The 25,370-nt window shown below is 40.5% G+C and overlaps 1 pseudogene across 1 annotated transcript in view; it reads left to right on the top strand.

Annotated features, from left to right (window-relative positions):
* The window catches only part of LOC147025511 (uncharacterized), a 51,033-nt pseudogene extending 31,405 nt beyond the window's left edge, over positions 1-19,628 (top strand). The window contains exon 5 of the transcript XR_015059642.1: positions 15,445-19,628. The product of XR_015059642.1 is annotated as an uncharacterized LOC147025511 (transcript). The remainder of the gene's footprint in view (positions 1-15,444) is intronic.
* The last annotated feature ends 5,742 nt before the right edge of the window (positions 19,629-25,370 follow it).

Here is a 25,370-nt window from a genome sequence, read left to right as displayed (position 1 = left end):
CTGACACCCGGCCCCACAACAATACGTTCACCCCAAGATTTGGATAAATTTAAAAAAAAACCTTATTATATTTGATGATTGTGTAAATGAGAGAAACCAAATGGTTTTTGGATAGCTTCTACATCAGAGGGAGGCATTATTCTTGTAATTGCATTTATCTTTGCCAATCATACTTTCAACTCCCTCATCACTCGATAAGAAATAATACTAATACTTTTATTTTATCCAAGCTAAATTCAATAGATACAAATAATTGTTGGAGACACAAATGTTCAACATTATGTAGTAAAAGGGAATTTGAGTATTATATGAAACACATAACTGGAAAATGCAAATATATTGTGGTCAAACAAGATGAGATAATAAAGGATACTTTTCAATAAATACAAACAGAAAATGGAAGCAAATGAAAGAACTAGAAGGTTAGAAGGTTGAAGGAACATCAAAAGTTAGTTTCAAAGGTTGTAAAGGAACAGGAAGACATCAAGAAGAAACGGGGACAAAAACTAATGGGCAAAGAAGCGTTTGAACGAAAACAAGAGAAATTTTTAAATCACTTTTCATAACTCCTCAACAAAAGATGATGGAAACCTCTGCTTTTACAATGATAGAATATACTCCAAAAAAAACTTCCAATGCTAAAAGATTTTAGTCAAATGACTGAGCAAGAACTAGAAGATATAGGAGAATTAGAATATGGTGATGAAGGATTATTCCAAGAGCTGATAAGTTAAATTTACCTCATGATAATGTTGTGAAGGCTATTCAGAACAATGAATATTCAACAGATTAAAAAACAATAGCTAGCTGGTTTCATACCAACAGAAGAATCAGCACAGTTCTATCTATTTAATGCAAAGGTAATGATATTTAATGATGAATTGATGTTCTTGAGTTTGGCTCGACCAAGCATGAAACTAACTCGCAGATTAATGTTTCTGCAAACACAAGATGGTCTCCAAAGTTCAAGTTATTTTGATTAACTGTTGAATACAGAAAATGAAGATGATGGAGTATATATCAATTTACTAGACTCACTTGATGATGGAGTTTCTGTTGCTGGTAAAAGGAAGCAGAATGAGAAGGAGAAACATATTTTCTGCTTTAAGTGTATTCGCTTTAAGTGTGTTCGCCAAATGACCCATCACAATTTGTGAATAGACTTATTTCTGTTAGAAAGTAAGAAGGCTGGAAAGAACAATTATTTTAATGAAGCATCAGCCATTTTAGACCAGTTAATGAAGATGAAAATAATTAATAAATGTCAATACAAAGACATTTCAACCCAAATTAAAGAAGATGAGAAGCACACTCCATAGTCTTAATTTCGTGATTAGTAATAACACGGCATCATTCTCATACCCACTACAACTTGACCCCACAAAAGAAAATGAAGCATCTTTATTGTCTATGGAAACTTATAATACCCTGTTTAATACCACAGAGAAAAATGATGTTTGGTTGAATAGAACTCAGAAAGTGGATACAAAACTATAACTGTTTGTCCTGGAGCATCCGAGATTTCCCAAATATCTTCCAAAATTTCTTGTTTCTGAAAGAACAGGGTGATGAACTAAAAAATATTGTTATACATATTCAAAAACATACTTCAAAATCATCAATTACATTGAAAAAGAATTACAAAGTAGATTTCACAATTGATAATTCATTTAGAGAGTTATTGGGTTTCTTCTCAAAAAAGATTGAAACTAATAGAATGTTTTACAGTGATAATGTCATTCAAATATACTCAGGTATAAATTCAGTATTGATTCACTGTGATTTGATTGATGGTGCTTATAACGATGTTATGAGAACAAATACAATATTTTCATTCAGCGCATACTCAACCCCAATTGGTTATATATTCAATATGGAACCAAAAAATCTTGGATATCTACCTGTGTCAGAAAAAACCCACATACAGAGTCAATTTTAGGATAACTGATCAAGATAATCTTATGATTTCCTTCAATGGAGAAATTATATCCATCAGAATTCACCTTCATGAAGTTTTCCAAAAAATAAAAACAATGGTTATTGTGAGGAAACACAAGTTGGGAAAATATAGAATAATGAATAAAGATGGGGACGGGATGTTCCTTTCACCATACTATAAGGGTGAAGATACGTATCTTGGAAGAGGCTGCTATAAACCAAAAAGGCAACGGGGTGTTGGATAACAATTTAGAAATAAAGGACATGGGATAATTTATAATCTAATGTAGTAGTTTTCAAACTTCTTTTAGTGGCGACCCAATTTCAGAACCTCTCTACATCGCGTGACCCAAAAGATTCAAATCCCAATTCATAATATATATTGTATAAGATAAGATTTCATATGACACAAGAACATTTGCTGTTTACTTTATCCACCATCGTCATGTTTTCATAGACAAGTAAACGGAGAATAGCCGACAGAATCCAAATAGTACAATTGAATGTTTCAGAAGTTTAGTCCAAATGACATTTAGATATATCAGTGAGAAGGATGAGCCTGTTTTTCAGAAACCCACTTCTCTATTTGTGGAGAAGTAGATGACAATGCCAGGATCATATCATGCTCCATTTCTAGGCAATTTCTGTACTTTGTTTTAATCACCATCATGGTGGAGAACGACTGCTCACAAAAGTATGATGAAGGATATGGCGTGCCGTGACAGGGTCGGGTACGACGGCAGCATTTTGCACCAGAATGTCGACAACGAATTCGTCCGCGCAAGAGCCTGCTCTCCTGAATCCTGCTGGAGCTGTACAAGCTCTTCCTGTGCTGTATCATCTTCATCAGCAATCAAGTCCAGTGGAGCCGTGAAAGGGTCCCGAACCACATAAAAGGACTGCACATCCAGCTCAGGGAAATAGTGCACGAACTGTTCAATGAGCGACCGAAGGTGACGTGCTATCTCCCCAGAAAGACTGTCGAGCTCAGTATCATCGTACTGGCAGGTCGTTAGATGCTCCACCAGATGAAGGAAAAGGCTGAAGCACTTAACAGCTGCTTTGTCTGCCAGTAATTTTAGAGTCGCCAGAAATCTGCTCGTTTTGTCATGAAAAATCATGAGGTTGGCGTCTTTGCCTTGGAGGGAGTGGTTGAGGACATTGAGACGTTCAAAGATGTCAACGAGATAGCACAGTTCTGACAGCCAAGAGTCCGACTCAAGCAACGCTACCCATACCGTTTTCCCTTGTGTGCGTAGGAGCTCCTTCAACTCATCTTTGAGCTCGTAAACTCGCAGAAGAAGGTTTCCTTGAGATATCCATCTGATTTGAGTGTAGAATAGTAAATTCTTATGGTCGGCGTCCATCTCCTGGCAGAATAGCCTGAATAACCTATTGTTGAGGGTGCTCGATTTGATGTGATTCACCATTTTTACGACTTCTGAGAGCACGCTCTGCAAGGTTTCTGGCAAAGTATGAGAGGCGAGCGCTTCTCGGTGAATCATGCAGTGTACCATGGAGGTCTGAGGAGCCACCTCAAGCAATTTAGCCTTGAATCCAGAACGCACTCCTAACATTGCTGGCGCGCCGTCTGTTGGCGAACCGAGCAACTTTCCGAAGTCCAGATCATGGTCACAATAAAACTGCTCTACTTTCCCAAAAATGTCCTCGCCTTTGGTGGTGGCCTCCAATGGTTTGATGAGCAGAGGCTCATCGACAAAGTTATCAGCCTTGATGAAGCGGACCCAGACGATGAGTTGTGCGTACGATGCGATATCAGTGGTCTCGTCCAACTGTATGGCGTGCCACGGCGATTCCTTGATCTTCTGTACGACCTGAGCCGTTACGTCCAGACTCATATCTTCAATTCTGCATTGGATGGTGTTGTCAGAGAGGGGTATAACTGCCAGTTTCTTCGCCGCTTCCTCCCAACCATCAGAGATACCATGTCCTTTGCACATGGCAGCACGAGTTCTTCCACAATGGAGTCAGGCTTTTTAGTCTTGGCAACATGGAGCGACACTCAATACGAGGCCTCTAATGCCCAAGAATTGGTCTGATGGCATGTACCCTCTCTGTCAAGATGCATATTCTTGAGTGCAAGAAGTTTCCTCTCAAAGAACGCTCTCTCCTTATCCTGAAAAGGTGCATGTTTTGTAGTCAAATGCCTCTGCAACTTATTTTGTTTCATAGACTCCGTAGAAAGGACTTCAAAACAAATCACACACTGAGGCCTCCGTGCCCTGCTTTTATCCACCACGTAGTAAAATTCAAGGTCCAGAAATTTATCCTGGCAAGAACGTTCTCGAGATTTGCTGGTGGCCGGTGCTGCCATCACAAATAAGGTCTCGAGTCGTACGTGGAGACGTGAATAGACGTTAATGATAGAGTCAGAGTCTGAGTCTGAGAGGCCGTGGATCAAACCACTAATTTCCCGCCAAAATGAACCGCCCTTCAGCGAGCCCGTGCATCGGCTGGATCCCATTCCAGGCGTCATGTTGCGCCGGTTCCCATACTTTGAACGAACCGTTTATATTACATCCCGTAAAAGCGAACACCAATCGAAAATAGACAATTCTTTTTCACTGCAAGCGGACGCCCGCGACCCCATGAAATTTGCTCAGTGACCCCACTTGGGGTAGCGCCCCCGGGTTTGAAAAACCAAGATCTAATGGATATAGGTTCAACAATTCTTAAACATAAAGACCTTATAGGCTCAACCGCTTCTGCCGTGGGAAACGTTGTGAGTGCTTTAAAAAGTATAAAAGATGCTCAGTATGAATCCCATAAATTACAAGCAATCAAAGAAATTAAGAAAGACAAAACTCAATTGTTTCCCCAAGAAAGAAATAAAATAATCCAAATATTAGGGTCAGGGTTTCAAAAATCTAAATTTTTTTTGCTAAATAAATACAAGTATGGAAGCAGTTGATAGTATCTATGAATTGGATGATACCATTATCATCTCAAACTCCACTAAAAAGAAAGACTACTTCAAGGTGAATGCTATAACAGGAACAGACTGGAATAGAAATGGAACAAAAAGTTTTGAAATAAATAATCCACAAAATTATTTGAATCTCGCTGATAGTTTCTTGTTGTGTAAATTTACATTCACTAAGGCTGCGAATAGCACAAATGCCACACTCAAAAATTATTTCTTCTGGAAAATGTTTGATAGTGTTCATTTGTATATTGGAACACAAGAACTGGAAGCAGTTATGTCTCTGCTACATCTGCAATTATGAAATTTACACTACTAGTACGTGCCCATAAAAAAAATAATAATAATAAATAAATAAACCACACAGGCCGTTTCTTCGCTCTCACGTGTCCGTACTTGCGTGACCCGGAAGTTCGATATTATTCGCAGTTACGATTATTCGCAATTTATTTTTAATACCCAATTATTCAATTAGCGCCAATGTATTTTACCTTTTCGCAATGTCGTGGCAAGGAAAAACAAAAAGAGAAGAGAAGAGAGAGAAAAAATTTACTTCCTGGTTCGGAGCATACCAGCACTCTGATGTTCCCGAAATTTAAACACCGTCTAATATGAAAACGATCATAACTTGGGCCATTGTGTTTATCTATAAATGCGCATAAGAAATCGAGAAATTATTAGAATACACGAAGTCATCACTCTCCGGAAGCCCGTACGTTGTAACCCGTAATGGGGAACGTGGCTGTGCTTCCCTTCCCCATCGGCCACGCCCACGCAACGTGTCTTCCCATTGGTTTGGTAAATAAATGGCCATAACTTGGGAAGCACTTGTCCGATTAATATCAAACCTTGAAAAGGCACATCCTCAGGTCCCCAGCAATATACCTGGCAAGTTTCAATTAGATCAGACCAGAGGTTGTCGAGAAACAGCGGTCACACACACACAGACATACACACAGAGATTGTTGGAATTATAGATAGATATTCGTTTAGTGAAAGAATGGGTAAGGGATCTGCCGAAGGATTTATTCCTAATATGTCAATGGGAACAAGGAGCCTGGTATTGGCGCAGTGGTTAGGGCAGCGGCTTGGGATCCAAAAGGTCCTGAGTTCAAGCCCCGTTGAGCCACTGAATTAATACACCAGGGGGTTGACTCAGCCTGTCATCCTTCCGAGGTCGGCGAAATGAGTACCAGTATACTGGGCCGGTGTATACCCCGGTTAAAATAGGTGTACCATATCCCTGTGTCGTAAGAGGCGACCAGGGTTGCGTCAGGAAGGGCATCCGGCGTAAAACATGTGCCAAATCACTATGCGGATCATACGGATGATCCGCTGTGGCGACCCCTAACGGGAGCAGCCGAAAGAAGAAGAAGAAGAAGAAGAAGAAGAAGATGTCAATGGGAACAAATGCAGACCCTTGTTATAGTCAAAGAACAGGAATGTATAACAATGAAACAAAAGCAGGTAAGTTTTACCATGGCAATCCCCCTTAAATATATATTTGTATTTTGTGATTTTGATAAAGTTCTGTGTGGACTTGATATTAGATTTCAACTTCAAAGGAATGATAATGAAAACAGATTGCTATTTAGTGTTGTTAATGCTTTTTCCACTCAATAAATTTGTGATTCATGAAATTTGTTGGCATATTGGTGAATATACTCTTAATCTTAAAATGGAAGAGATGTTGATTATAAGACTTAAATCAAAGAAACCACTCAATGTATTATACCATAAAAGAAGATGCCAACACGTTGAACTGAATCAAACCACTTACACATGCAATTTGGCTATTCTGGAAGGAAAGCCAAAATAAATTTGGCTCATTTTTAAGAAACCAGATGGAGATAGTGCTTCCAATAAGAATATTGTGTTGAGTAATAATGGCAAGGTGAAACAACTTTGGGTTTCTCTGGATGGAACATTTTATCCATGAGACAGATTGGAAATTGATTGGGATAAAAACAATTATGCCGAATCATACAAGTCTTACCAAAAGGTGTGTGAAAGCAATGGTAATAAAAAACCCATTTTTGGATGTGGTGCGTTTAAAAGCCTACATACAATCTATGCAATTTACATGAGTTCTCAAAAGGAAACTATAAATTTCATTGAGTGGATACTTCCCTCTACATTGTAAGAGGAGAGAGTGAAGAAGTTGAAACATTGTTTGTTTTTGGAAGAAACAATTACAGATTAATGCAGATAATGGTGTTATGATTCGTGTCATGTCATTTTTTTGATAAATATATGAGTAGGACAGTACCAACTGCTGTATTAATCAAATCGATCTTAATAAACTAAAATTTTGCTCACAAAATCAAAAGCCTTGTATGATCAACGTTAATACTATTCAGAGAAAGGAGCTGTAAGAATTGTTGTTTTGCTCACAAGAGAACAGATGAAAATCTTGAACGTTGCTGGCTCACTGAAAATTAAAATGCCAAAACCAATGTTGAACAAATATTCAGTTGGGAAGACAAGTGGAGGATTTATTATATCCCTCCCTCTTTTATTGGCATGTCTTGGTGCAGCGGAAGCTTTGACGGGTGGTATTTCCACAATGGTAAAAACTGCTAATGAAAGGAAGGCTCAACTCCAGGCTCAAAATGAGATGGAAAGCTATAACAAGGAGTTAGAGAAACAAATTACAAGTTAGTGGAAGTGGTGTAATTTTAGATTTTGCTGAAAAACTTGAAAGCTGACCTGATGAAGCAAGATTGTTAGTTTGAGATGTCCTTCTATCTTTCAACCTGGTATAAACTTAACTAAAAGGGGTAATGGATTATATCTTTCTCATAAATGTATGAGTATTGATGAGTGTTTTATAGAATTTGGAAAGAATACAACATCAAATATATAACTTGCCAAATATTGTAAGAAAAAAACAAAAAATTGATCATGTGGTTATTTGTATGTGAGATTAATTATTAAAGTTTTGTGAAAACCCAAATAATATGATGATTAATTTAGAAGATAATAATAGGAACGGTTCTCAATGGGTTTGTATTCATAATAGACGAGACAAATATTATTTTGATAGTTATGGGCTTCCACCACCTGTTGAAGTAATTAAATTCTTACGGAATGATGTTTATCATACATTTCAAATCCAAGACTTGAAGTCTAATTGTTGCGGATAATAATGTTTATACATATTATTTTATCTCAACAATAATCAGGATTTTTATGATATCATTATTTATCTAATATAAATGACTTATGTTAGAAGCGATGGTTCTACCTTTGGTGTATCCCAAGAAGTGGATATTGATTTGTCAAATTATTATACAAAAAGGCAGGGAGAACGACGGAAGTATAATATAACAACAAATATTAATATGAAAACTGTTTTTAAATTAACCAATTATCCAAGCCCAACAGATACAAATGACTGGTTGAGATTAATTGATTTTTCACAATGTATATTCGTAAATAAAATGGCTGTGTATTCCAAAGAAACAGAAATGTTGCTTTTTAGACTGTTATTGACCCAGAAATCTCTGGGTCATACAGAATTCATAGTTCCAATTGAAATGAAATTTTATAAAGAGGGGCGTATCGTTTTTATGAGAATAGAAACTTGGAGATATTACATGAATGATTAAGGGTATAATTGGTCGTTTAAAATAAACCTACAAGACCTTAAATAATTTAATTAGTCACGTAAGGAATAATATTATCCACTTTATGTCGATAATGAGATATGTGGAAGCACTATTAGTAAACAACAAACAAAGGAATTTAATAAGGCTAAAATCAATAATGGTTTCACCATAGTTTATGTAATGAAAATGCAAAGAACAGGAATTTACATAGTAAGTTAGGGAATACATACTGATTTAGCAATATGAAGATGGGGAGGTATTTATTACCTTTCATCATATTAGTCTCTTGTATATTTTTGATTCATAAACGACAGCAAGAAAGCTTAAAGAAAACTATCATTTCTGTGTTCAAGCATGCTTCCAAGAAAAGGGTATTCGGTATTTTAATAAATATGTTCTAAAACATAAGAATGTGGGTTTCTCAATAAAAGGTTGCCTTTATACTGATGATAAACCAACAAGTTTGGATTTAACTAAAATGTGAAATAATGAAAAGGCACTAAAGTTGATGAAATAGAAAACTCTTTTATAAATTCAGAACAAATATTGGTTTCCTGTAAAATAAAAAATAAATTTTGGATACAGTAATATCTAGAAATCCAGATGAATATATGTTTGATATTCTATGGGGAGATGGTTCAAGGACTGAGAGAGAAATGATGGAAGTTAGAGGAAGATAATGAAGAAGAGGAGAGGGAGGAAAAGGATGGATATATATATATATATATATATATATATATATATATATATATATATATATATATATATATATATATATAGAGAGAGAGAGAGAGAGAGAGAGAGAGAGAGAGAGAGAGAGAGAGAGAGAGAGAGAGAGAGAGAGAGAGAGAGAGAGAGAGAGAGAGAGAGAGAGAGAGAGAAAGAAAGAAAGAGACATGTTTGTGGGGAGGGAGGAAAAAATGGTCTTCAAGAGTTAAATGAAATTGGGGATGAAAAGTTTGCTGTCGAATAAATGATTCAATCTAACAAATTGAGATGAATGATGTATTGAATGAAGAACAAATCAGAGAAGTAAATACTGGAGATGAGTTTGTTAAGAAAGGTATGATTATTAAAATGAGTGATTTCGATATAAAAGAAAAAAACCTTACAATTACAAACATTTTGAAAAGGTTGTTCCAACAAGGAAAGGAAAAATAATAGATGAAACATTTTCTGCCTCCTAAATGGATGATAGATTGAGGAGTTTTTTTTTATTTTAAGGATGCTTTATGTTTTACAAAATAAGATTCAAATAAATATGTTGAAAGTCAAAATGGCTGTCTCGCTCTGCAGGAAAGTTAATGAATATAGTTTAACTTTTCTAATAAATAAATACAATGTTTTATTGTTTTAAATGTCAAAAGAAAACTGATTCTAGCACATAAATGTAAAAATAATGTTGTATTTGAATCAGACATTTCTCATTAAAGGGCGATAACAATACATTGTGTTATATGCTAAAAAAAAAAAAAAAACTTTACTTTTCAAGTTAATTATTTTATCAATAAAGTTTAATTTGCTTTATTTTCCTTTTATCATCACACTTAAAACCATTAGGCTAATTTTGGAGAAATCTATTTCCACAATCCCTCCCTCCTTTTTGTCATCACACAACATCACAATTAATTCAATTTTACGAATATCAAAATTTTACATTGGCAATTTGAATCAAGCATTTATATTCCCGGGACATGAGCATCCAAGAACAGACCACCCTCCCTTATCAAAGTTCGCCGACCATGTTTCACACTCTCGCTTGTCAATCCATATTTGCTGCAAGGTGGACCCTGATATAATCAGATTGTTTAAGAAATGTTGGGCATTTGAGATTTCAAACTGTGGACCTTGTCAAAGGTAAACAAGAGAACCTTCAAACCTTGTCAAAGTGGACATCTCTCTGGCTGTTATCAGAGAACCACCTCACCGCCGTCGAGTCTGGCATTTCACTCAAGCCGACTGGCAGGGTCTCCGAGCAGCCATCAAACTTACAGACTGGTCTCCTATCACTACTTTCTCAAACATCAACTCATCCTGGGAATTCTTTCAAAGAAACTTGCTCTCCCTCATGCACAGATTTATCCCCTCTCGTGTTCAGTTGTCTTACCCTTCCTCCCGCCCTTGGTTTACTGAAGCTTGTGGTGAGGCAGTTGTCCTGAAACAACTTGCCTTTGCCTCATGGAAAGCAAACCCAACTGAGGGCAATCTCAGTTCTTTCCACAAAGCTCGGAGCAAGTGTGTATCTACCCTCAGGAGAGCCAGAAAACAACATCTTTCTCATCTCAAGTCTGAACTCTCAAACCTCTCTCCCTCCTCAAAATCCTGGTGGCGTTTAATCAAATCTGTTTCTGATGTATGTTCCCCCTCCATCCCCTCCCTGACCTCAAATGGCCGCACTGCTGATTCCACACGTGATAAAGCTGAATGTCTAAACTCGGTGTTTGCAGCTAAATCTTGTGTCCTAAACCCATCACTATCTCTACCCACTTTACCCTGTCGCACCCAACTGTCCCTGGACTCTATCCTTTTCTCCTGACAAGGTGGAGAGCTTGCTTTCAAACCTCGAGTCAGATTCTGCAACCGGTCCAGACGGCATCAGCCCACGTGTCCTCAAAGCCTGCTCTTCTGCTCTTGCTCACCCTCTCTCTGTTCTATTCACCCTCTCATTTGCCCAAGGTCATCTGCCATCTGCTTGGAAATCTGCTAACATCACTGCCCTGCATAAAAAAGGTGCAAAAACAGATCCCTGTAACTATAGACCAATCAGCCTTCTCCCAATCATCAGCAAGGTGATGGAATCCATCATCGCTTCAGACATGAAATCCTTCCTCTTTTCCAATGGCTTGATTTCCAATCATCAATTTGGTTTCAGACCAGGTCACTCTACCCTGGATATGCTGCTTCTGCTCTCCCATCAATGGATGGAGGTCCTCAATGCCAGACAGGAAATCCGAGCCGTATCCCTGGACATGTCACGTGCTTTTGACACAGTCTGGCACCCTGCCCTACTCACCAAACTCTCTTCCCATGGTATTCAAGGCCATCTCCACTCATGGCTCGCAGACTTTCTCTCCTGTCGCAGTCAACGTGTGGCCCTAAATGGAGTTCTTTCATCCCCTCTTCCTGTGCAGGCTGGAGTTCCTCAAGGTAGCGTTCTGGGCCCTGTTCTTTTTCTGGTTTTCATCAATGATCTCTCCGACTCTCTGGAAAATCCTCTATTTCTCTTTGCCGACGACTCCACCCTCTGCCGTACCATCTGTCATCCCTCAGACCGGCAAGCAGCAGCTTCTTCGCTCACTGCAGATCTGGATAAAATCACAAACTGGTCCAACACGTGGAACATGTCTTTCAATCCAGACAAATCTCACACTCTCACTATGTCTCTTCGAAAGGACCGTTTACAAACCCCCCCCATCCACTTTCTCAACAATCATCTGGAAGAAGTCTTTTCTTTCAAGCTTCTAGGTCTCACTATCTGCCATGACCTTTCCTGGGAAAGTCACATTTCCAACCTCGCCTCAAAAGCCAGTCACCGACTGGGAATCCTCCGTCGTGCTAAGTCCTTCCTCGGCCCTCTTGAGCTCCTGACCACTTACAAAGCTTTTGTCCGTAGCCTGATGGAGTACTGCTCTCCCCTCTGGGCTGGTGCTCCTACCTCCCACCTTTCTCGGCTTCACGCTGTCGAAACCAGGGCATTTAAGATCATCGGCATCTCCCGCAATGAAGCTGAGTCTTTGGGTCTCTCACTCGATCACCGCAGGTTGGTCGGTGGTCTTTCTGTCTTCTACCGACTCCTCTCCAGCCTTGCCCCCCCTGCTCTCTCTGCGATTTGTCCCCACCACATTTCCACAGGGCGCTCAAGGTCCGCCAACAACCCCCTTCTGGTAAAACTACCAAAATCACGAATCACTGCTCATCTTCACTCTTTCATTCCTCTTTTTTCCCGCCTTTGGAATAAACTTCCTCACTCTATTCTTTCGCATTCTTCCCTCCAGGCTTTCAAAACAGCTGTTCACCACCACCTCTTATCTTCCCCCATCCCAATCCTCGATCTTTTCTACCCCCGATAATCCACCCAAGCCCACTTCCTTCATTTCTCCTGCTTTCCTTCCTGAAAGTCCCCGAAATGTCCATCTTCTCTTCGCCATGTTCCCCGTCCCATCCTCACTTGCTGTGAGTTTTGTGTTAACTCTCATACGAGCCTCGACCAAGGTATACAAAAAAAATAAAAAAAATAAAAAAAAAACTTTGTAACTATCCACATATTGTATTTCCAAGGAATCCTTACTAAAATTCACGGATCAGTGTTTGTTTGTGTGTGTTTGTCGCACTATTCCGACAGTTCTGGGACAATTGCATCCAGATTTGCTACAGAGGATCAACGTGACCCCAATTAGTGTATAGGCGTGTTTTTCTCTTTGCTGGTGGTATTGGGGAGGGGGGAGTGAGGGGGACAATGCAAATTCTCTATGTAAATGTGTATCATGTAGCGCCACCTCCAGTTGAGGGAGGGTACTACAAGTCTCCACCATTTACAGTGCAGTATTCCTGTCCCCACGTTTTCCAGTGCAGTGAGGTGTTCTGAATTGCACAGCGGGGGATGTTTTGCATTCCACGGTGAGGTTTTCAATTACATGGCGCTAATGTTATATTTAGATTTTACACATATGGAAAATGGCAGTGACGTCATTGGGAACAGAAGTGACAGTTGGTTTTGTCCGTGTGGGCGATGCTTAAGGCCCTGTCACACCTTGACGATTTAGCCAGCGTATGCCTGACATGAAAAATTTGGCGAAAACGTGATGGGTAAGTTTGTATACATTAAGAGCATGCTGGCATACGTCGTAGTATGCTGGCATATGTTGTAGTACACTGGCATACGTCGTAGTACGCCGAGCTGTTAGACATTTTCCATGCTTGAAATTTTTCGACTTATGCCAGCGTATGAATCGCACGTTCCGCATAACACTGGCCATAAGTTGTAGGCACGTTACGCGATCGTTGACACATGTCGACACACGTTACTTGTACGTTACTCATAAGTCGAAACGCGTCAAGGTATTGGTTAGCGTCATTGTTCCAGACTCCCTGGTTTTTTGGTTTTTTGTTTTTTCCTTCGGTATGACTGTGATGTTGACACTGATTTATAGTGCGGTTATAATATTATATAATTAATAGGCTGCCGCTCAACGATTTAAATCATAACCGCACAAGAAATCGAAGTGTAAACATCACCGTCATACCGAAGAAAAAAAAAAAACCAGGGAGTCTGGAACACTGATGCTAACCATTTCCTCGACGTGTTTCGACTTATGAGTAACTTACAAGTAACGTGTGTCAACGATTGCGTAACTTGCCTACAACTTATGGCCAGCGTATGCGGAACGTGTGTCATACGCCGAGTACGTCGAAAAATTTTCAACATGCTGAAAATTTGTTGACGTACTCGGCGTATGACGACGTATGCCAGTGTACTACGACGTATGCCAGTGTGCTCTTAACGTATACAAAACTTACCCATAACGTATTCGACGTGTGCCAGCTTGGTTCGGCAAATTTTTCATACGTCGGCATACACTGGCCAAAACGTCAAGGTGTGACAGCGGCTTCACACTTCGATGTCTGGTGCGGTTATGATTTGAATCGTCGAGCCGCAGCCTATGAATAGCCTACGCCACGTGATCGTCGATGATACGCTGCTGCGCTATGCATAAGTTAGACTATCGTTGGGCATCGGTTGTGAACGCCAACAACATGCTCAGCATTCATTGGTATAAGTTATCTATATGTGATTGAAACGTTCTGTGTACGTTACTAATACGTTATGCATACGTCCAACACGTTATTATACGCCCAAAACTTAAAAAACATCAATAGCTCAGCGTATGCCAGCATTTTACATACATTTTGATACCTTGCCATACGCTGGCTAAAACGTCAAGGTGTGACAGCCCCTTTAGCGAGAGATGGGGGTTTTTTTTGTATACCTTGTCGAGGCTCGTATGAGAGCTAACACACAATGCACAGCAAGGGGGGGCAGGAGAAAAGAGGGGCAGGAGAGGGAAAGACAAAACAGTGGGAACAGGGACATTAGGAGATCTGTGGAAGGGAGAGGGATGGGGTGGGGAACATGGGGAATACAAGATGGACATTACAGGGACTTTCAGGAAGGAAAGCAGGGAATTTGAAGGAGGTGGGCTTGGGTGGATTATTGGAGGGTAGAAAAAATCGAGGATTTGGATGGGGGATGATAGGTGGTGGTGGTGAACAGCTGTTTTTAAGGCCTGGAGGGAAGAATGGGATTGAATAGAGTGAGGGAGTTTCTTCCAAAGGTGGGGAAAAAGAGGAATGAAAGAGTGAAGGTGAGCATTGGTAGTTTTACCAGAAGGGGGTTGTTGGCGGACCTTGAAGTAAAAAGGTAAAAAGGAGGAAAAAAGGCCTTGCTGTGATGACTTGCGTATAAAAGCTGTGATTAAACCATTTCCGTTTGCAAGGAGAATCATTGCTGTATGCAACAGATGTGTTTTGAATTTTGGTGTTTGCAACGTCCGCTCTAAGTCGAGCCTCCTACATCGAAGTTCCAGGCAGCATAGGCGGTAAACAAGAGAAGCTAATTAATGAATCTACATTCTTTATTTGATTTTTTTTTCTCGATTTGCAAATCGTTCATTCACATAGGCACTGAACGAGAGGATCTATATTCGTTAGTTGATTTTTTTTTGTTGTTGTTGTTGTTGCAAATCGTTCATTAGTATAGGTGTTGAACAAGAGACGGTATAAAAAAAGATTTGCCTACACAGATCTGTTTGTTGCATGCTTGGAACAAGATCGCCCATGGGGCAGGTATTCTGCGAGTATAGATAATTTGTGTTGAACTTTGAATGACTTTATTAACGAAATCAAATTCGTATCTGATTTGTTTCCCCCACTGCATTCCACTCCCCTTCTCAGACAGTCAAACTGAGCATACTCAGAAGAATTCTGACACGAGTGTTTCCAGCTGCAGTCCTGATGTCCAAGTCAGACTTCACACAGAAAAGAAAAAAGAGCAACCATGCAACAAAAAACCTAAACGCAGCCTTAATTGCACGAGAACTGGTTACTTTGACAAGTTGAGTAAACTTGGTGAAAAATCCAGGGCTTCCAAGAAGTTCTCCAACACATCAAAGTTTATGCAAGAAAAGATGAAAGAATATCTGGTGGAAAAACCATATAAGTGCCAATTTTGCAACAAATCGTTTTCAAAATCACGTTTTGTGAAATACCACATGCATGTTCATACAGGAGAGAGGCCGCACAAGTGTACAGTTTGCAACAAGACATTCACGCAGTCAGCCCATTTGCACTCTCATCTTAAAATTCACACAGGAGAGAAGCCTTACAAGTGCACAATTTGCAACAAGACATTCACGCAGTCAGGCCATTTGCAATCTCATGGTAAAATTCATACCAAAGAGGGGCCTTACAAGTGTGAAGTTTGCAACAAGACATTCACATGGTCAAATAATTTGCATTCTCATATGAGAATTCATACCGGAGAGAGGCCTTTCAAGTGCACAATGTGTAACAAGACATTCACACGGTCAAGTCATTTGCATTCTCATCTTAAAATTCATACAGGAGAAAAGCCCCACAATTGCACTGTTTGCAAAAAGGCATTTTTTAATGTGAGCGATTTGAAACGGCACGTCAGGATTCACACTGGAGAGAAGCCCCACAACTGCATGTTTTGCAACAAGACATTTTCACAATTGAGTAATTTGAAACAGCACCTAAGGATTCACATCGAAGATATTCACATTCACAATATAGAAAACAAAGCATTTCAACCGAACATTGGACTTGTATAAATAATGCAGAGATCCTGAAAATAACCAAGCACCAGGATCTGAAAAATGAAGTCAAAAGAACTTGGAAGCTGAAGAGTGCTGACATTGTGCCAGTAATAGCTCGAGCAACAGGAGTGATAAAGAAGAACCTGACTGAGATTTTGAAAACTCTACCAGGGATTATTACTACAAACAAGCTTCAGTTGGATGCTGTCCAGGGTTCATTGGCAATCCTGAAAACGACAAATATGAAAACAACAAAACTTCACAACTTGGTCCTTGAAACGTGATCCTTTACCGAAATGGAGGTGGATACTTCGAGTCCTGGGAGAACTGTTCCACTTTCATAAACCCAAAAATAGAGAATACCACCAACAAGAAAGGCCATACCAGTGCACATTATGCAACGACATTTCTACAATCGAAGTATTTGCATTCTCATATTCAAATTCATACCGGAGAGTGGACTTACAAGTGCACAATCTGTAGCAAGTTGTTTTTGGACTAACCTTCTTTGATATATTGCATCAGAATCCATACAGGCCTATCCACAAAATGTTCGACAAAAAACAGTCAATCCTGAGAATGTACATGGCCAGGAGAAGAGGAGGAGGTGGGAGCAACTTGATGGAGTCCAACTAAGCACACAGAAGGACCACTCTTGGTTAGGCCAAGTAAGTGAAAAGCTCAACAATTTACCAAATCAAATTTGGAAATGAACATGAAGACAAGAAGCCATAAAAGGTATCCCTAACTCAACCTTAATTTTTTTTTTGAAGAACTGGTCTGATAGAACTGCTACACAGGAAATCAAAACAGAATGAATACAGCCCCAATGATTGCAAAGAAATCAAAGGAAAAGTATAGAAGGAAATTTAAACAAATGTACACTGACAATTAGCAGAATTACAAAAGAGCAGGAAGATTTAATAAAACATAGAGCTGGACAGATTGGGGCTGGACATAAGGCTCATGGAAGGGGCTAAGATGGTAGAGTGTATACCACTGCCGGGCTGAACAGCTTACATTTTGTATCCCCTCGATAGGCTGGATCTGCATCCATACCTTCACTTTAATCTAATCGGCTTGTTCTTGTCACCTTCCCAAATCATCCACCAAGTTTAGTTCTATTCCATCCATAACTTTTTGAAATACCATGCTTCATATAAATAATATATATATATATATATATATATATATATATATATATATATATATATATATATATATATATATATATATATACACATACTGAAACGCAAAAGAAACTTACCACCTTTTAAACCTTCATATATCAACAATAACACTGCGTGTAGTAAATGTGTGAACTTATTTGTGGACAATAGTGTCCTCACTGTCAGACAAAACGGTCACTTGAACCTTCAATGGTCACTTCATCACACAGCTGTTGAACAGCCGTTTTGATTGTCAGTGATTAGCCAAGGGGTACGGGATGATTTTAATGAGCTGCACGTGATGTCTTGATATTGGCTTTAAAAAGGCCAGTGCAAAATTGGCATTTCAATCAACATGCCACAATTGTCAAGGGATCAACGGCAGTGTGCCTTGGGCATACTGTAAGGCGGATTGAGCTACCGTGAGGTGGCACGTCGCCTTGGCTGTTCACACCATACGATATCGGTCCTGGTGGACAGAGACACCCTTCACAACTCCGCAGATGACAGACCTCGATCAGCGAGGCCAAGAGTCACCACTGCAAGGCAGGACAGGCAGATGGTCCTAAGTCAGATGGCTTCAGACATTGAGGACTGAGTGGGGACAGAATCCAGCAGCAATCCATCCAAAGACTGGTAGGCAGTATGCGCCGACGATGCACTGCCTGTATCCAAAACAATGGTGGCCACACGCTATTGAAAGGGGACTGACATTGCACCCTGTGCTGTTTGTACTGTAGAACAAACTTATGAGATGGTGCATCTTGGTCAAAAACTTGACATGTCATCAATAAAATGCCAATGTTTCAATTAGCAATTGTTGGTTTGTTTTATTTTGAACTGTTACAATTTTATTACATTTCAAACAAGTTGTAAGTTTCATTTGTGTTTCAATATATATATATATATATATATATATATATATATATATATATATATATATATATATATATATATATATATATATATATATATATATATATATATATATATATACACACATATCATTTTGGCATCAACTCTCAATGGTGAAGAATTGCAAGGAAAAAAAAATCTTGGATCCGAATCTGATTCTTCACAAATAATCAAGTCAATTCGTCCTTGTCACACTCCAAGTTTCGTCTGGATTCATTCGTTACGAAATTCCTCCGAATAAAATGAACCTAAAATCTCATCTCAGTTCAAATCATATAATTTATACGTCCAAGGAACTGTGTTTAAATGTTAAGGATTTTAAAAAAAGTTCATTTATCCATCATTTGGTATAACCCTTCTCAAAATGAGATTTCAACTTGTATATTCTAACAATATCACCTCCTTTAAATGTAGGTTTTCTCGAGTTAGTGTCTTTTTCATATTCAAATTACCTCTGCCACCAAAGGGGGACGGAAGTTATGTTTTCACCTCTGTCTGTTTGTCTGTTTCAAGTATTTTGGTCGGTCGATTTTGTTATTCTGTTTATCAATTGCCAACAGGTTACTATTCTAAACCGATCATCAAGAAACTTCACCAAGTTGTGGAGGTTGTCTCAACTGAGAAGCCTATTGATTTTGAGGTCAAACGTCATTTTGTGGTCAAATTTCTGAAATCATCATTTTTCATCCGATTGACTTGAAATTTGAACAGGATGTGCATATTGCGTCACTGAATTTGGAAACCAACAATTTTTGAGATCAAAAGGTCAAAGTCATCAATTTCAATCTGAAAAATAATCATTTTTCATCAGATGGACCTATCTGAGCTCTGATTAAGATTGTCAATTTTAATCTTAATGAAATGGACAATTTGATGTATCCATGACAACCTTTGGAGAGGGGGGGTGGATTTTGCAAGTATCATGCTCTACACGATGTCTTTTTCTTGTTTGTTTGTCGATTTTTTTTGTTTGTGTGCAGTATATCTCAAAAACTTGTTGATGGATTCGGACTAAACTTGGTGAACATGGGTGTGTGACAAGGACAAATTGATTCGATTTTGGTGAAAATCCGGATCCAGATCTATCAGAGATATGCGCTCTACCTGGTGCCCTTTGGCTTTTGTAAATGTTTCTAATGGTTTTGATTTTGTTGAGGAATGGAATGTATTATTATAATCATCAATAATATCTTGAATAAAAGATACCCATTTTTGATGACCGAGTTTAGTAATTTTTTTTATACAACCTCTTTCAAAATGCGATGACAATGCTCCAACACCACTGCTTTCCCTTCATTAAAAGTGCTGTATAATGTAATACTGTTGTCTTTAAGAAAAAAATTTAATGTTCTGTTATAGTACAGTTTACCCTCAAATATTGTGGGGGTTGCGTTCCTGGAAAATGCTGCGGTATTCAAAACCGCGATGGTTAAAACCAATTTCCTATGGGAATTAAGGGGTTTACGTTCCTGGGCTTTGAGAAAATACAGAGGAAGGTGGGTAGCAACCAAAAATAAACACTTCACAATTGAAATAAGTATGTAAAATAAATATAAATGGGCTTTATGATGAAGTCTCTTACTATGTTTTTTTTGTTTGTTTTTTTTATGTTGAAGGCTCCAGTCACAAGCTAAATAGTCTTCATGGAGGCCAGGCCTTAAATAAAGAACTGTATTGATAGAAAAGTAAGGAAAGAGAGAATAGTCTCAGAGTTTTTGAGGAAGTAAAAAATCTGCTTTTTGAAAAGGGAAGGTCATAAGTGTTTGGGAAGACGTGAGAAGGTAAAGAGTTCCAGAGTTTGTCAGTGGAGGGGAAGAAACAAACATCATAACGGCCCACCCTTGAGTTGCCAATGGCCACACAATAATCATGTGATCCAGTGGCTTGTCGAGTATTCCTTGGTCTCACTAATGGTGGAGGTATACAAGCAGCAAGTTCTTGTGAGCAGAAACCAAAGTAATATCTGTAGAAAAGAGAAAGAGAGCCTTCTTCGTTGGGTAATTTGAGCGGGTCAAGTTTTGAGGTCACATTGGTGGAGTTGACAAGTCGTATAACTTTGTGTTCAATTCTGTCCAGTAAGTATGTGGAGCTGGAACCTCCCCAGACGTGAGAGCAGTACTCTATACAAGGACAAATCAATCCTTTATAGAGTTGGAGCAACTGTTCAGAGGAGAAGAATCTTCGACATCTGAACAGGACTCCTAATGTCTTCGAGGCAGACTTGGCTCTTTGCTTAATGTGTGGATTCCAGGATAAATTTTATGTTAGAATAATACCTCGTAGGTTTATTGTATCACATGGTGGACAGCTTTCAAAGGAGATTGGAGAGTTTAGAGGAGCTTTCGAGAGAGAGTGAGAGAGCGATAAGAAGAAATTGAGTTTTAAAAACATTAAACTTAACTTGATTACATTCGCCCCACTGGGAGATCTTGTCCAAATCCGAATTTAAAGAGGTGGCTGTGATGAAACGAGCTGTAGATCGAGTGAGGAAAGATGGGGCAGATGGGAAAGACATGGAGGAATGTATTGTCGAGTCATCAGCATTTGAGTGAATTTGGTTATTTGTGGAAGAAAGAAGGTCATTGATTTAAAAAAAAAAAGGAAGGGTGTTGGGGACAGGACAAAACCTTGAGAATGTTGTTGATATCTGCTGCTGATAGGGAAGGGGGGAGATGTTGAACCATCAACAATTACGGAGATAGAGCAGTCAGAGAGAAAGCTCAATATGAGAGAGCAGAGTGAAGGAGGAAGGCAAGGGTCTTGGGAGGGACTGATACTACGACTGCCTGAATCCTCACCCCCCCCCCCCCCCCGTTAGCAGCAGAGACAGGCATGTCACTGGAGATTCTTCGCACCCTATAACGCCGGGAACTCGAGGCCATTAACTTTTCGGACTTTATCATATTTAATTGGAGGCTGTCTGAGGGAAATGAGGAATGAGAGGAAAGAGAAATAAAAGAGAGAATGTAAAATTAGGAGTGAAAATTTGTGAGTAAGAAAAATGTATGAAGTTTGTTTGCAAGAAAGAGAGATTAAAATGTTGAAGCAGAATAAACTAGAAGGGCACCGAGTCGAGTGCATACCTCTGCCACGCAATATCTGATCCACGCGAACCTATCTGGCCCAATAAAAATTTGAAATATCATGCTGTTCTGTCGTTTTTGGCCCAATCTCTCAAAGGTGAAGAATCACTTTAAAAATTAAATAATTCTCGTATCCAGATTCGGATCAAGATCTTCACCAAAATCGAATCAATTCGTCCTTGCAACACACACAACGTGTCCACCAAGTTTTATCCGAATCCGTGGACAACTTTTGAGACATTGTGTTATATATCGGTTTAGCCCTATCTCTCAATGGTGAAGAATCACTTTTAAAAATTCTCATAGTCGGATCCGGATCTGGATCTTCACAAAAATCTAACCAGGTCGTCCTTGTCACACACCGAACCTGTCCACAAAATTTTATCTGGATCCGTCTAAAACTTTTTGAGATGTCCTGCGCGCGCACGCACGCACGCACGCACGCACACACACACACACACACACACACACACACACACACACACACACACACACACACACACACACACACACACACACACACACACACACACACACACACACACACACACACACACACACACACACGTGAAAACATAACCTCCTTCACCTTCGGTGGCGGAGGTAAACTAGACACGACATCTTTCGTATGTTGCTTGCCAAATCAAAGATTTATTGAGTATTTTGGTTAGTTCGATTTTGTTATTCTGTCTGTTTATCGCCAACAGGTCACAATTTTTAACCGATCTTCACGAAACCTCACCACATGGTAGAGTTTGTCCATAAGCAAGAAGCCTCTTGTTTCTGAGGTCAAAATGTCAACATAAGCCAAAGGCCAACAACTTCGGTGAGATTTCTAAAATCCTCAATTTTCATCCAATTGACTAGAAATTTGAACAGGATTTTCATATCGGCTTACTGAATTCAACCAGCCAACTACTTTTGAGGTCAACATCGACCAAAAGGTCAAGGTCAACAACTAAAGAGGTATTTCTAAAATCCTAAATTTTCAACCGATTGACTTGAAATTTGAAGAGCATTTGCATGTCAGGTCACCAAATTCAACAAACTTGAAAACAAAAGGTAAACATAGACCAAAAGGTCAACATCTGCCAAATTTCTAACAACCTCAATTTTAATTCAAATTTACTTCAAATTTGACGTGTTGGGTGGTGGAGCCCCTGGGCACGTGTTGGGTGGTGGAGGCCCCTGGGCACGTGTTGGGTGGTGGAGGCCCCTGGGCACGTGTTGGGTGGTGGAGGCCCCTGGGCACGTGTTGGGTGGTGGAGGCCCCTGGGCACGTGTTGGGTGGTGGAGGCCCCTGGGCACGTGTTTGGTTGTGGAGGCCCCGGGGCACGTGTTTGGGGGTGGAGGCCCTGGGGCACGTGCCCTAGTTGGACTTGGGTAAATCCAGCCCTGCTTCTTCTATTTCAAAAGGTATATTTTGCAAACCTATCTCGCACGAAAGCACTTGGTCTGTCATCCATATTTTGGTTCCTCAAGCATGACCTTCCTCCTTGCCTTCAAAATCTATTCATTCCACCCATCCCATGATCTTTATCTGAGAATGTTAAATATGGGTATCTTGAGAAGTCCAGTTTGTAGAGGTTGTCTGTGCACAACAATCACCTCCCCTGCACATTATTTTACAGTGTCAAACCCCTCCATGTCAGTACTCTCCCCCACATCTCTTACAAGCCCACGTCCTTCCAGCCCCACGCCTCCTACATGTCCTCCTCTTCAGCATCTCTCCGCTTCATGTCCCTCCTTTCTGCATCCTCTCTCAGCTCACCCTCTCCAAGCTTCCCCTCGCCCAACCCTCTCCAAACCCCTTCCTCACACCATCCTCTCCGAGCTTCCTCCTCACACCACCCTCTCCGAGCTTCCTCCTCACACCATCCTCTCCGAGCTTCCTCCTCGCGCCACCCTCTCCGAGCTTCCTCCTCACACCACCCTCTCCGAGCTTCCTCCTCACACCACCCTCTCTGAACTTCCTCCTCACACCACCCTCTCTGAACTTCCCTCCCACTACCTTCTCTGAGCTTCCTCCTCCCACCATCCTCTCTGAGCTTCCTCCTCCCACCATCCTCTCTGAGCTTCCTCCTCACACCACCCTCTCCGAGCCTCCTCCTCACACCACCCTCTCCGAGCTTCCTCCTCACACCATCCTCTCTGAGCTTCCTCCTCACACCACCCTCTCTGAGCTTCCTCCTCACACCACCCTCTCTTGAGCTTCTATCTCACCCCACACAAAGCTTCCCAAACCCACACCATCAATGCTTCCCCTCTAGATTTTACCTCCTTCCTCCCCCATCTTGGCTCCTCCCTCCCATTTTTGCGACCCCCCCCCCCCCCATCATCCCTCCCCTTCCCACTTTCCCTCCCATATTCCCTCCAATCCTGTCCACTCCCATCTCCTCCTCCCACTGTCCCATCTCCCCCGCCCCCGTCCCGCCCTCTCACATTTTCCCTCTCCGTCCCGCCTCCTCCCATCTTTCTCTGTCCCGACCCCTTCAATCTCCCCCTTTGTCCTGACCCATCCAATCTCGTCCTGCCCCCTTCCAGCTCCCTCTCTCTTTCCTCATCCCCTGAGCTTCCCAACCTGTCTCGGACCCTCCCAAGGCTTACGACCATGTCCCTCACTGTGCCGACCTCAAAATTCCAAGGCCTCAGCTCTAACCTGGCAGATCTGTCAATCCAAGCTGCTGTTGACAGCCGAGACATCATCTGTTTAACAAAATCCTCCCACAGGACAGCCCTGACTCCTTATTATCTCTCCGTGACTCCAGTCCCTTCCAATGTGATTGGCCTGGACCTCGCCCTGGTTGTGGAGTTGCGCTTTACATCAACAACTCAATTTTTCACTATCCTTGTACTGATCTTGTACCACCCAACCCCCAGGAGTACCTTTGGCTGCGACTTCAACACTGCTCCCACCTCTTGTTACCTCCATTACCGAAGGTGGACGCAGGTTATGTTTCCACCTCTCTGTTTGTCTGTCTGTCTGTCTGTTTGTTTGGTTGTGAGTCTGTGAGCAGGTTTATTTCTCAAAAGGTTGTGGAAGCATTATGACACAACTTGGTGGATGAGTTGGTTGAATGACAAGAACAAGCCAATTAGATTTTGGTTCAGGTCAGCAGAGTTGGCATACAAGTGTGACACTAAACATACACTGTTCAACCTGCTGGAGGTGTGTGCTCCACTGAGTCTCGTTCTCGTTTCTCTGGTTGTTGTACCTTCCTCCAAACAGTGGTGACTGCATCTACATCTCTCAGACAACATGAACCAACCTTTAACCACTCATCCTGACTCTCACTTCCTAATATGTGGCGATTTCAACAATCACCATGCGAATTGGCTGGGTGTTGGTCCCTCTCTCACCAGCTGTGGCACTTCAGCAAAGGACCTCTGCAACTCCATGGGGACTGACTCGATCTGTGAACTTTCCAACTCGGATTTCTCCCAATGGCAAGTCCTCCATTCTGGAATAGGAAGGAGGGGGAATGTCAAAGGGTAGGGAAATGTGGAAGGAGAATGGTCAGAGATCAAAGGGAAGGAGGGAAGGGTGGGGGGAGAGAGAGAGAGAGAGATATATATATATATATATATATATATATATATATATATATATATATATATATATATATATATATATATATATATATATATATATATATATATATATATATATATATATATATATGGGAGGATAGGGCAGAGAAGGTTTCAGATTGGTGGAAGAGAAGGTGGGAAAGGCAAATCAGAAATGATTGTGGAGATCGAGGCGAGGGCAGGTCAAAATTCTTTCACATTTGCGTATGTAATAAATCGATGCCCTCTGTCGGCAATGTGTTTCTTCCTGGGGTGAAGATTCCGCTTTGTTTTCGAACGTGACG

This window comes from Eptatretus burgeri, chromosome 6 (genome assembly GCF_056783735.1).
Source record: "Eptatretus burgeri isolate ZD-2024b chromosome 6, Ebu_testis_v1, whole genome shotgun sequence".
Taxonomy (NCBI): Eukaryota; Metazoa; Chordata; class Myxini; order Myxiniformes; family Myxinidae; genus Eptatretus; species Eptatretus burgeri.
This window is presented reverse-complemented; position numbering and strand designations above follow the sequence as displayed.